This window comes from Peromyscus leucopus, chromosome 8b (assembly GCF_004664715.2).
Source record: "Peromyscus leucopus breed LL Stock chromosome 8b, UCI_PerLeu_2.1, whole genome shotgun sequence".
Taxonomy (NCBI): Eukaryota; Metazoa; Chordata; class Mammalia; order Rodentia; family Cricetidae; genus Peromyscus; species Peromyscus leucopus.
In genome coordinates this window covers 20,539,190-20,553,632 of record NC_051086.1, presented here as the reverse complement: position 1 = coordinate 20,553,632, position 14,443 = coordinate 20,539,190, and the positions used below count along the sequence as shown (strand labels likewise).

General features: G+C 41.2%; 1 pseudogene; it reads right to left on the bottom strand.

The window, feature by feature from the left end:
• Positions 1–595: 595 nt before the first annotated feature.
• Positions 596–13,762, bottom strand: LOC114689866 (annotated as a pseudogene).
• Positions 13,763–14,443: the final 681 nt, after the last annotated feature.

Sequence of the window (14,443 nt, the reverse complement as noted above, 5' to 3'; positions counted from 1 at the left end):
CTTATCCTAAGATCACTATGTAACGGTGCATCATGTTTCATATTTCATGAGCCATTCAAAAGCATGCACACCTCTAGGCTCCTTTCTGTTTATCTACCAGAGAAATTAAAACCTGCAGTTCCCATGACTAAAGTCTTTTTGAGGAAGGTGAGGAAAAGAACATTTTGAGTTACAAAAACAAACAAACAAACAAACAAAAAAACCATAACCATGAAGTACTTCTAAATTAAGTTTTGCCACCCACATACACACACTTTTAGTTTTTTTTCTTTTTCTATTTTTAAATCCTATTCCTCTCTTCTTGATGCTTTTAGTAACTAAGGTTAGTTATTTCCTGCATTACCAATAATTGTCTCTCATGACACAAGACTTATGGGGTCTAAAGAACACAAGAAATTCTAAAGTGTTCGTGTTTGAGCGAACACTCTCCAGAGTGGGGGAAGACTGAGTACCTTATTTACAACGACTGTGTATATGAACAGCTAGAGGGCCACCCTCTTTCATTATTGCTGGCAACTGGGAAAACCAGAAGAACTGACATAGAAAATGACCCTGCAGCTTAAAGGGTGTCCAGCATGGCGGTACCCCATTACTTTCATCTCCAGTCTTGGAATGATGTCATCTTAGAGGGCAACTGGGAGTCAGTCCTGGAGGAAGATTGTCTTCAATAACGTAGTCTATATCTTTGGCTTGGGGTTGCACTGTGCTTTCAAAAGCTTTCTTCTTATAATCATGGAAGACAATTGAACCACAGCGAGAGCTGCTGAAAAAGAGTAAGAAGGTCACTTTTTGGGTCCGAGCAGAGTATTCATTTATGATTCAGCAAGACTGGGTATTCAGGAGGGCAGGAGCCCCATCCACAAAAACTGTAATAGGGAATGAATAGCACCACACAGCGACCTGATAGTAAAGTCATAGAAACACTTGCTTAATAAACATCAGACAAACTAAGAAACATCAAAACAAAAACAGTTCACATTGACATCAATCTGGATACTCGTGTAATAGAACACAAAAACAGAATGTCTAAAAAGACAGATACCTTACACCACACCAACAACAGCAACAACACCTCCCACCAAATAATAAATAAATTCTTGTTTAAAAAAAGAAATGGTTTTGAAATCTGCATAGCATCTGCACACTCTAACACTAACACAGATGGGGAAATATGTAAAGCATCAAAGCAGGGCTTTTCCACAGGGGCTGGTGGTCCAGGAAACAGCTGCAAGGTCTACAGTACAGCGCACACTCACATACATCACATGCACAAAAACATCAGGCACGATAGGGAAAGGAACTAATTTGGGGAGAGAGCTGCTGGTGTCTGTGGACCATCCTTTCCCCTTTAGCTAGGGGAGGGGCTTTTACTCTGGTAGTCACGGTGGCTGCTGTGTGAGCTTCCTACAGCTCATGAAGCAGCAAATCAGAGAAGAAAACAGACTGACTTTAACTCATGGGCAGTGTTTTGACAGAGTGGGGTTTTGTCTTTTATATAAAGGCCATCTCTACTACTCAAATGTAGAGCCAATGGTCATCTCTACTACTCAAATGTAGAGCCAATGGCTACCTCTACTACTGAAATGTAGAACCAATGGCTACCTCTACTACTGAAATGTAGAACCAATTAGCTACATCTCTACAACTGAAATGTAGAGCCAATGGCCATCTCTACTTCTGAAATATCGAGTCAATGGCCATCTCTACTACTGAAATGTAGAGCCAATGGCCACCTCTACTACTGAAATGCAAATCCAGTCAGCCACATGAGGAACACCTGAGAAGAGAATTACAAAGAAGAGGGAACAAAGCTTTTCTTTGGGTGGGTCAGTAGCACATGAACAAACACAGAAACGACTTAGGATCAGAAAGCTCAGATGAGCCAATGTGAAAACTGACAGAAAATGGTCATTGGCTATTTTGTTTTGATATTCATTTTTGTATTGTTGTGGGTTTTATCTGTTTTCTTTCTTTATTTCTTTGAAAGAAAGAGAGAGAGCATAACATAGGGAGAGTTGGGAAGTGGCATGATCTGAGAGGAGTTGGTTGGTGGAAAGGAACATGACCAAAATATGTTATATGAAAAAAATTAATAAAACATAAAAAGGGGAAGGAATGGGAGAAAGAGGAGGAGAAAAGGAAAAGAAAGAAAGGAACAAGGAGAAATCCACGAGACTTCAAGTTCCAAAGCAGTGGACACAAGCCAAGACAACTTACACTTCTGACTTCCTCTTCTTTCTCATGTGTCTGCACTCTGAAATGGAGTGGGGGGAGTTAGGAGGAGTGGAAAGGGAACTTGAACATGTCATCAAAAACATTCATGATATTTTCTTCTAATCAAGGGTATTGTTTTTAATTGAACAATTCCCCAGCAACCATGGAAGGCTCATTCATTCCTGTATCCCACAGGAAGTTTTTTCTAAGCATTTCTGATTTGATGCCTTCACCTAGATAGCATTCCTAATGTGCTAGAATGGCATTGATAAATTCTTTCACTGAAAGAAATAGAATCTAGGGTTTTAAATTGGCTGCTGGAGAATAAGCTAAAAATGGACTCTTCAAGTGACCTGAGATACAAGGTCTTACTAATGGTTTCTTCCATCAAGAACCTTTTAAAAATGTCACTAAGCACTATACTGGCCTTGGCTCCTCCCATAATGTTGCTCAGGAAGTGTGCACCACTTATTCCTCACTCTCCACTTCCTGCCAAAGACCTTTGGATTCCCAGTAGCCACCCTCCCTCAGGGAGAATAAACAACTTCAGGCTATGAAACTGAACATATTTGTAGTATTTTATGCAACTTATATTCCCCTCTTTTAGGCATTATCCTATTATTCTAGTCTAATCTACCCATGACCTGTGATCTTTCTGTATGAAACATGCAAATGGTTGACACATGTATTCTTCTTCCCAGGTTTCTACCCAGTCATGTTAAACAGGTCAGTAACGAGCTCATGTGTGGCATCTTGAAAAATCAATGGCTGACATTCTTATACAGGGAATGGACTACACAGACAGAAACACCTTGTACACTCCCACAAACCCTGCAGGAAAGGGCCATGCAGGCCTGAGTGCTAGTCAAGTGTTAGTCATTCACTTTTCCCTCCAATGTCTTATTTGCCTCTTCTATTAAATTTGTTCCAGAACATTCAGTAGTATCATCATCATGGGAACAAAACCAGATCTGCAGGCTAGGAGAGAACACACCAAAGGTCTCACAATGCTCTCTTGCCTACCAAACTCAACCCTGTGCAAAAAACTCTTGTTCCATAATATTTTATTTCTCTTTCTTTAAAAATTTATTCTCTCTGTGTGTCTCTCTGTCTCTGTCTCTGTGTGTTTGTGTGTGTGTGTTTGTATGCATATTCATGCACCCTTGTGTGTCTGTGTGATTATGTACTCTAGAGAGAAAGTGTCTGCTAAATCTAGAGGTATCCCATGGGGATGTAGTTACAGCCCATTGTGAGACACCCACCCAGAGCTGGGATGGATCTCATATTCTTTTTAAGATCACTCAAGCTCCTAAGGGCTGAACCATCTCTTCAGCCACAAATTAATTTTCCTTATGGTAAATGTAAATTTAATTTTTCTCTTGAGGTGGCCAACAATTGAAACATAAAAAATTAGAATATAGAACTATAGAAACAGAAGACTAAGAAGTTCAATACTGACCTCAGTTACACTGTAAGTTCAATGCTAGCCTAGGATATATAAGACAGACTGTATCAAACACTCTAAAGGAAACAAACCAAACAAACAATGATACTTAAGAAAAGAAACACCAGTGTTTAAGCTTTACAAGTTATATGAAACAGGAATCTTGATGATACTGTAACAGTGCTCACTGAGCATGCCCCAAGTGTTAGAAATGATCTCAGTGCACAGTAGGTCCTAACACATCCCTGGGATCAAGAAGGAACTGCAATATGTGTCTTGGATTTGGGAAACACAGAGGAGTCATGTGAAATGTGAACCCCATGGCATGTGGAGTTACTTGAAGGCAGTCAGAGTGGCTGAGAATCCTTGTTCTAGTTCCTTGGTCTGGGAAACCCACATGAAACTACTGTCTTCTAGCAAAGGGCTAAAGAAGACAGAGGAAGTGCCATCTTGAAAGAAATGTGGGAAGACTCCATTGGCAAGAAGAGCTGTGGAGTTAGCATTTTCCTACGGTCAAAATCTATGCTCAGACTCCATTCTCCCTAGTCACTGCACTGCTTTATAGGGCCAGTCTCAGGAGAATGCGAGGCCCAGCTCTGAGCACTCAGAGACAGGCACAGGACCTCTTTGCTTTAAAGTTGAAGGCCCAGCAGGACCCCCACTTTGCTCGGTGGATTTAAAGAGGCTTTGCACTATGCTACAGGTGTAAAAGATTTTGCTCTGCCAACCTTCCTTGGATTTTGTGATCATTAATCAGGAAGACCAACTCCCATTGCTAACACTGAAAGCTCGATAGAGTTACTCACTTATGATCATCAGGATGCTCGTGAGAAGCAGCAGCACAACAGACACGGAGATGCCGATATAGAGCCCTTGGTGTGGATCTTCAGGGGTTTGGTGTGGGGACCACTTCCTAAGGAAACATCAATCATTGAAGAGGCACCAAATGAGATGAGCAGAAAACACATCCTGACCTCAACCTAGACTTTCCCCTCCATTTTCTGTGGCTACTCTAGAATATGCAAGTAAGTGGGAGTGTGCACCTGGACTCCATCAGAGGCAGAAGACCATCTGAGAGTTCCAAGACAGTCTGGTCTACACAGCAGTTCTGGGACAGCCAGGGCCACATGGAGAGATTATGTGTTTAAATAAAATAGAACATGCCAGTAAACTCAAACAACCTGAACTGGTACTAAGTTGTGCAATGCTAGACAATGCAAACTTCAAAGTGTCTAGAAGGATGAAAATGTTTTCTATGTGGTTTGAGCTGACAATATGATTGCATATCTTGTGAGTGATTATTTCTGCATCAATATTCTCTAGGTTGTTCCTCTATTGAGAAAAACAATGTCACTTCTCTAAGGCAATGCTCTGAGGTTCCCATCATGTGCTTAGTTCCTGAACCTGGTCTTTCCTCATAGATCCTAACTGTAATAGGCAGTTCTGGATTCTACTTTTTTTTTTTTTTTGAGATAGGGTCTCACTTCTCACTATGTAGTAGCCACAGCTAACTAACACAGATGGACCAGACTCTGCCTATGTTTGCCTGCAATTAAAACCATGGTCCACCATGCCTGATAAGATCTACATCCTTTTTTTTTTTTTAAAATACTCAGAAGTGGCTACTCATGGATGCAGCCTGATTAACACGATGTGATCAGACAGAAATGCAGAATCTCCCCTAGTGCCCTGGTGCAGGTGATCAGGGATCAGTACATACTGAATAAGCAGGAGACAGGCTGGGCAGCAGGTGAGGCCCCTCTAATAGCTTAGCACTCATCTACCAACCCTAAACAGAGCCCATGGGATGGATTTTACTGCAGGGAAGTGGAGAAATAGAGACCAGGTCTTGCCATGTAAGCTCATCTCTGCACATCCAGCTCCTCCTAGTCAAATAGACAAGTAGTTAGCCTGAGCACTGTCTCTATGTCCTCAAACATATTCAGCTGGAAGGGGAAATCTCGGGTCCTTCTTGACAAACACTGTGGGGATATAAAGTAATGTTCGTTGTTTTTGAGACAGGGTCTCCTGTATCCTAGGCTGGCCTGGCACTCACTATGCAGCCCATAGGATGAACTTCTGATCCTCCTGCCTACATATTCTGAGTGCCTGGATCACAGGCAGATCCATAATACCCACGTGAACATTTACTTCATTTAATTTTCCTAATTATGAATGGCAGCAATGGCTATCCTTTGGAAGTTGAACTACAGGTTCAAGATGTAGGATGATGTTGCTAGGCATGGAAGTGCACACCTGTAATCCCAGGACTTGAGAAGTAGAGACCCGAGGTCCCAGAGTTAATGATCCTTCTCAACTTCATGGAGAATTGAAGGCCAGCCTGGTCTCCAGGAGCCCCTGTCTCAAAAACAAACAAACTAAAAACCTAGACACAAGCACACAAATGTATCTCTGTGCACTGTTCTCAATGCACCTAGAGCCGGACTGACAGCTTCAGAGTCCTGATGTTGCTATTTCTTATTTTGAATTTAATTCTGAATTATTTCTCCTTGCTGGTAAAGATGACTGTACTGCAGTTAACCAAGCTCAGCTCAGGTACAACTTCACCATGCAGGGTTGTGTTAAAAAAACAGCACAAGTCTGCTCAATTAGAAATGCTCTCAACATGGCATGATGGTTCCTAATATTGCACCAGAATATACAAATGTATGTTAATTTACTCCTCTCTATTAACTCATTCTTTTTTACCTTAACTTTTAACCATAGAAAATCAGTTTGTTTCTCTCTGTGACCTCACCTCCTTCCATTGCTTTGTATAGTATCATTTATTGGGTATCTCTAATAAACTTTCTTCTGAACACCCTTTTTTGAGTCAAAATCTTCTCTTCTTTTTAATGTATTTATTATCATACACTTAATACTGTCTTTGTCTTTGTGGGATTATTGAGACATGGTCTTACTGTGTAACTCAAGCTGACCGGGTAGTCGAGGCTATCCTGAAACTTGGTATCTCCTGTGTCATCTTCCTGAATCCTATGATGAAGGAAAAAACAACTATGCTTGACTCTCTTTCTCTTCTTCTAATTCTTCTTCTTCTTTTGAGACAAAAGTCTGTGAACTAAATTGATTTACAAAGTCTTTAAATGCAACATGATTCCAGGAAGACAGACAAGTGAATCTCACTATTAACACAGGGAGGGATATGCTTACGGTGTGATTATTCCAAGGGCGGTGTGAAGATGTCACAGTGTCTGTGTAAACTGATCAAAAAAAAAATTACTTGTCATTAGAAAAAAGTTGTACTTTCATTATAGTCATTACCCATATTCATTCCCACTTCTATGGTGGATTTAAAGTTAAATAGCATGATCAAAAACTCTAAGAATGCATAGCATCACACTAAACATTAGTATTTTGTGAAATTTCTTGTACATCTTAACCTTTCTGTTCTGGACTCATGTAAAATTCTTTTTCTCTCTTTGAAAAAAATACAAGTACATACCCAAGCTTATCTACAAATTTAGGTGAAGCAGAGAACTCAATGGTGGAACAGTTTAAGGTGCCACCTCATCTACACTTGCATAGGAGCTGAGGACGGTAAGTGCACAAAAGCCACATTCACATTCATGAGTCTACTCAGAGTGAATGAAACTACCATGACATCAGTAATAGTGTGTCCTCACCTAATGTCACTGAACATCAACTTGGATCAAAGTATCACCCAGAAACCAATGTGTCTCATGTGATGTAAGAATTAGGATTTTGTGTGGTAGGAGAGTCACTAAACTCTAGATACATATCAGGGTGTTTCTGAGACATCTGTTTTTGGAACAGATTATATCGTTTATGCTTTCTAAAATCTGTATGTCAAATACAGAATTCTCATTCTGCTGAGTAACTGCAATAAACAAATACCTTACATCCTAATCTTGAATTCCTCAATTCAACTTTATTCACTAAAAAGCACATATCAGGTGATTATACACTTGTAATTTTAGCAAATGACAGACATCTCTGCTGGCAATGCACACACAGTACCCACACAAATGAATAGAAATGCTCTAGGTCTATGGAAGTCCCAATTACTGCAAAAACTTTTGTTGCCCAGCATGAGTGAAGTTGGATGACTCATAGCCCTCCTTGTTCCCTCCCACATTACTGCGCTTATATTTAATCATTGGGAGCTCATTTCCAAGGAACCAAAGGCAATGACTAGGTTTAGGCAACATCTATAGTCTAAGCTGTTTGTGAGCAAGGATCTTCCAGGTATAGGAAGAGTAAGTGACTCAGTAAGGAAGATAAAATTTGAGTTCAACACTGGCAGGCATGATGGTAACCACCTTTTATCACTAGAGGCAGAGACAGGAAGATCTCTGTGACTTCAGGGCAAGCTTGTCTACATAATGAGTTCATACCAGTGAAGTTGAGATCCTGTCTCAACAAAATAAAATTCAACTAATACTACTCCACCAGTCACATGACAATGTATAAATTATCATTAAAAATAAAAACAAAAACGTATTTTTGCATTTTCCTGCTTCACAAATAAATTAAAAGATCCTTGAATCAAAACTTTAGAAAGCACCAACTGTCCCTAAAAAGGGAGATTTATGTATTCTTCTCCAGTGAGAATTTGAATACAGGACAAACCTTCCAAACATAAATCTCAGAGCAGGAGGTCTGACCCTGGACTCAGAAGAACCAGCTTCTGACCCAAGTGAACAGGGATAGAGTCTGAGCCACTTTCTGTCTCTGTAACTTCCACCATGAACTTTCTGACTCTAAGTTCTTGTCACTATAAAATAGGGACAGGTCACAGCTATGCAGGACACAAGTGTCTGAGAATTAAGTGCTGCATCATAAAACATGTAGCATGCATCCTGATGCTTAGGAAATGCTAAATGTTATCTTCACTGCACTATGGCCTCAGCTGAATGGAGGAATTTCAAAATGGATGTAAAGGGTCGAGTCTCCCTACTCTGACCCTAGTCCTCAGTAATCTCTGCTCCCCCTTCCTTAAATCAGAAAATCATGCCCCACTGAGGAAGATTCTCATCACCTAAATCTGTCTAATAGTGAATCCCGGGGAATCTGATGCAGAGAAATGGGTGTCTTCCATGGTCAAGCTCTTACATGCTGAGAGTGCATTTAAGACTGTAAAATCACAGACCCTGTGAAACTGTTGTTTAGGACCCAGTTGAGAATGGTTCACCTATATATTTCTGACTTGATTCAGTGGCCTGTGTTTCCTACTACCTCTCATGAGAAGAACTCAGAACCCTGAAACATATGAGTTTTACCTGGTTTGGGAGTCTGTGTGTGCACTGGTGTTAGTGGAGTAGAGGAAGAAATTCTGGTTGTTGTTGGAGCATTTGGGGGTCTTGTTGAAGTAATTGTGTATTTTGTGGTAGTTGCAGGTCTCATTGAAGTAGTTATGAATTTTGTGGTAGTTTCGGGTTTCCTTGGAGTAGGTGTGGATTTTGTGGTTGTTGAGGCTGTTCTTGGAGTAGTTATGGGTTTTATGGTAGTTGGGGGCTCCTTGGAGTAGTTGTTGGTTTTGTGATAGTTGAGGGTCTTCTTGGAGTAGCTGTGGATCTTGTGGTTATTGTGGGTCTCGTTGAAGTAGTTATAGGTTTCATGATAGTTGCTGGTCTCCTTGAAGTAGTCATGGACTTTGTGGCTGTTGGGGATCTCCTTAGAGTAGTTGTGGGGTTTATGGTAACTAAAAGTCTTCTTGGAATAGTAATGGATTTTGTGGCTGTTGAGGGGCTCCTTGGAGTAGTTGTAGATTTTGTGGTAGTTGAGGGTCTTCTTGAAGTGGGTGTGGGTTTTATGGGGTGTGTTGAGTTTGTGGTTGTTTTTGGTTTCTTTGGAGTAATTCTGGGTCTCCTTCGAGTTTCTATGGGACTCATTGGAGTAGGTCTGGGTCTATTGATAGGTTTGAATCCACCTGTAAATCTCCTGAAGAACTTGTTGGAACTCCTGAATTTAGAAATCAATGTGAAAGTAAGGGTCAGCCAAGCAAGAAGAAAGAAGAGCCTTCACTCCACCCACTCTCTAGCACACCAGGGAGAGCTGTCCCCAGAGAGGCTCGTCTCCTGCACTTCTGTTCTTTGTCATTGACCAACTAGGATGGGGCAGGACAGGGCACTGGAAATAGGCTCATCAATAGGAGGCAGCTGCACAGACACATAGAGCTGAGAACAGAGCCAAGTTCCTCCTGACACATGCTCTAATTGATAGGTGTCAGATCCTCAGATGTCTCTAAGCATCTCTGTGACACTGAGAGAGTATGGGGCTGGGACTGATTGTCTTCCTCTCAGTGGTGACTGACTTCACCCACAGACTCCATGTTCAGCATGTTTAATACAGTCAGTCCTGAGAGGACACAACACACAGTGCTGCATCATAGCTGAAGGCTAAGTAGGCAGTTGGCCTATGAGGGATCTCATGCATGGCCCAACATTAAGGATTTGCACATTTGGGTAGAGAGTGGACACAGTCATCTGTAGCTTCTTCTAATCTGAGAGAAACAGGGTGAATAACCCTTATCCAAAAATGCTCAGTGCCCAGAGTTTCAGAATTTGGATATTTCTGAAAATTTTATAATATGTGCATATGGTTTATGATGGGGGCTCAAGTATATACATATAAATTCACCATTCATAAGCATATACTTTACATTCATAACTTACAAGTAGATTATAAACTCTTGATAATTCTGTGTATGAATGGTATTGAATTTATCAGGCAATGCCTAAGAGATTTCAATCTTCAAACACTGCAGATTTGGGATTTGGGGACAAGGCATTTAACCTGTAAATTCTCAAATCAGAAAATCAGAAGTGCTGTGTGAATCCAAACAGCTCACTGATGGTCTGAGAGTGCACAGAAAGCGAAGACTGGAATTAAGGAAGGCAGTACTTGGAAGGAAACAGTCAGGGAGGACTCCAGCAGGGGCACACACTGGTTTTTGTCAGCTGTGGAGGTTTCCCTACGTCCAGCTTCCTTCGATCCTAAATCTGCTATCTACAAAGTAAGATCAGGAACTGGGATCAATGCCTTTGAAAACTTTTTTTAGAGGATGTAATATAATTTGAAAGCCAGTCGAAGTAGAGTTCAGTCCACTTTTAATATTTAAAAATTATGTGTATCCACTTATTTCTCTCTCTCTCTCTCTTTCTCTCTCTCTCTCTCTCTCTCTCTCTCTCTCTCTCTCTCTCTCTCTCTCTCTCTCTCTCCCACCTTTCTTTCTCTAACGAATAAAATCCCCTGAAAAACCAAACAAAACAAGTAACTTGCACATTTGAAACTCCTCATAAGGCATGTGTGTATATGTATGTTGTGTGTAACTGTGTGTGTGTGTGTAACTGTGTGTGTGTGTGTGTGTGTGTGTGTGTTCACTTGCAAGACATAAGCAAGGCAACAAGGCACACTTACCTGGTTGAACTTGCAGTGAGGTGGTCAGTCTCTGTACACCATTCCATTCCTTCATTTCCACTCGACAGCAGTAGAGACCACTGTCACTCTCAGTGACATTCTCTATCATCAAGGACACATCTCCTTGAAGAAGCTGCCCCTTCAGCTGGTAGCGACTGTTTGTCCGATAGTAGATTCTGTGGCCATCAGTCCAGATAAGTGTTTGTCCACATGTGTCAGAAGCACATGCCCCTCGACCCCAGCACATGGATGAGAGTCCATTAGACACTTGATAAGTACATGGCAGTGTCACAGGGTGACCCATCACTCCATGCACTTGTGGGAAAGAATCCATGGCAGCTGTGATCAAAAGGTGGAATTGGAGAATGAGCACTCAATAGTTTCCTACAATTGATTCTACTTCTTCGTTTCTTTCCCATTCTCCCTTTTTGGCTGCAGATTAACCCTGGGGCATGAGAGGTAAGTGCTCTATCACTGTGCTCCAGTACCAGCTCCTCTTTGCATTTTTCTTTGTAGAGTTTTCATAGCTTAACATTTTCACTCTAAACAATTTTCTGTTAGCTTATTCTTCTTCTGTGTGGTTATGTAATGGTCATGTGTGTGGATAAAGCAACTTACTGCACTGTATTATATTCACACTGTATCTTTTTAATTCTTTTTGTATTTATTTCCTTTTCTTTCCTTCCTTCCTTCATTTTCTTTCCTTCCATCTTTCTTTTTTTCTTTCTTCCTTCCTTCCTCTTCTTTCCTTCTCTCTTTCTCTCTCTCTTTCTTTCTTTCTTTCTTTTTTCTTTTTGTGACAGAGCTCACTTTCTCACAGGCCTAGAACTCTCTATGTAGAATAGGCTAGCACAAAACTCATAGAGATCCACCTAACTCTACCTTCTGACTGCCAAGATTAAAGGCATTCACTACCATGCCTGACCTGTTGGTTGATTTTTTGTAGCCCAGACTGGCTTATACTTACTATCCTCCTGTCTCAGAATCCTAAGAAATGGGACTGCAAGCATGTACCACTGACATTAGCTCTAACTCCTAACATTTTAAAACTGCTTTCCCAGAAGCTGTTCATGATGATGGGTGCCTGTCAAACTGGAATTCAAAAGTAAAGTCAGGAAACTAGTGCGTTCAAAACCAACCTGAGCTTATGGGGCTGGGTCTCAACACCACCCCCCAAGTCCCCTCAGTGCTACTGACAATGAAATCACTGACTTTAGCCACCTCTCCTGTACAAAGAGCAGGGCCCAGGTTTCGTTTCCAGCACTGTGGGTAAATGGCAGAACTTTACCTACCAACTTCAATATCAGTTTTCAGATTGGCTTTTGTTTACTTACATGGTTTTCATTGGTTTTTTGAGACAAGGTCTTGCTATGCAAACCTTGACTGGCTTCAGTATTTAGTACTCTGTGTGTAGAACAGGCTGCCTCAATTCACAGAGATCTGCCTGCCTCCACCTCCCCAGTGCTGGTATTAAAGATGTGCACCACCAGGGCAAGCTCAGAGTAGCTTTTGTAATACCATCAGGAGGACTGGGGCTTTAGGATCAGTTCTTTAAAAAGTTAAGAAAAAAAAAACTAAACAAGGATCCCATCTTATATGTTGGTAACATTCCAGAAACTGAATACCATTCACTTGTAAAGTGAGACCACAAAAATCAGAATGTTAGATCAAGAACTAAATCATGCAATTTTTAAATCTAAAATAGTAATTTTAATATGTATCTTTTGAGATGATAGATTGAAATCCCTATTATCAATTGCTTCCAAGTAAGGGATGAGATCTGAGGGCTGAAGATGCAGCTAAAGGGTACCATGCTCACCTCACCCATGAGAGCCCCTGGTTGGATCCCAGCACAGCAACAAACAGATAAGTAAACAGCACAAAACCATGAACTTCAAGACTCACTAACTAGTCACTTGTCTTCAAGCCTAGGCCGTGAGTGTGGGACACGATCTGAGAAAGCACGTTTCTTGTTCTATAAAACGAGTATGTAATGGGTATGTATTTCTCACTGGGACACTCATTACTTGATTTTTGCCTGATACTTTTTAGGATCACAAACATAATACACATTATAATAAAACTGTAGAAATTATGAAAAGAATTAATGACCTTCCACAATCCCACTTCCTAGAGATTAGATTGTAAGGTTAGAATGTGTACCAGATGGAGGGGCTCACACCTATAATCTCAGCTCTTGGGAAGTAGGGACAGGAAGATCAGAAGTTTGAGATCATTCTTAGCTGTCTATTACGTCTGCGGGCAGCCAAGACTATCTTGGAATGGTCTTACAAAATTTAGCATGTAATTCACTATTTTCCTCTATATCACAGAATGTGTTCAGTGATATGTATAGAACACTAATTATTTTTAATTAAATAACTGAAGATGAGGGTTTTTTTAGGAGCATATAAGCTAAATGAATGTTAGGTTGCCCTTTCATGTCTCTTCTTCAACCCTCATGTATTAAATACAACATGCATGTATGCCACTTACGCAACAATCTTGTGGGTCTTATTTTTTAATTTGGATAGGTTAAGAAATTTCTTTGGGGCTAAAATTTCATCCTGGTTCTTTCCTGTAATACACAGGGTACAAAGTTCTCTTCTGAGCCTCTGTCCTCCTAGTCATCCCCCAGTTCACCTCTCACTTACCTGGGAGAAGGATTAAGAGGACTGAAATGAGGACTTCAGATCGCATCATGATGTTGACCTGAAGGACAATGAGAAGACACTCTGGTTGGTTGTGGCCCTCACCTCATGCAATCTGAGCAGGTCTTAATTCTCAGAAGGCAACTTGTCTCTGCCCCCTGGTGGGGTGAATTATGTGGGCCTGCTCTGCTGGCAATGAGAGAAACCCATAACCAAAAGATTCATCTAGGGCTCTGAAAATTCCCCATAGTGGAGAGCTCTGTGACTTCCCATGGACAAGGAAAGCTGCCCCCCCAAACAGCCTCTTCTTCCCAGTCCTTCCCCACGTATGGCCATCAATCTCACTCCTGGTCTTGGCACAAAAAGGTGGCAGACAGAGAAAACTTGAAGGCGGAGATAAGAGTGTGTTACCTCCCTCGATAGAACCCTAAGCAAGGACCAGTCTTCCAATGGCGGTGCACTTGGCCTCTGGTGGACTCAGGGCTGTTCCTGCTCAGCAGCCACAGTGGTTGGTCCCTAAGCCCCAATCAAGTCCATTATTAGTGTCCATGGACAAAGAAGAACGGACGTGTTGTGTCTACACACAGTGTCCCATACAGACAAGGGTTTTGAAGTTTTTCATTTTAGTTCCACTGTGACCACTAATAGACTGGGGCTGAGGGAGTATGAACAAATACTACTCTCACTAAAACATTAATACTAGGCTGCTGCAATGGCTCATGGTTAAGAGTGT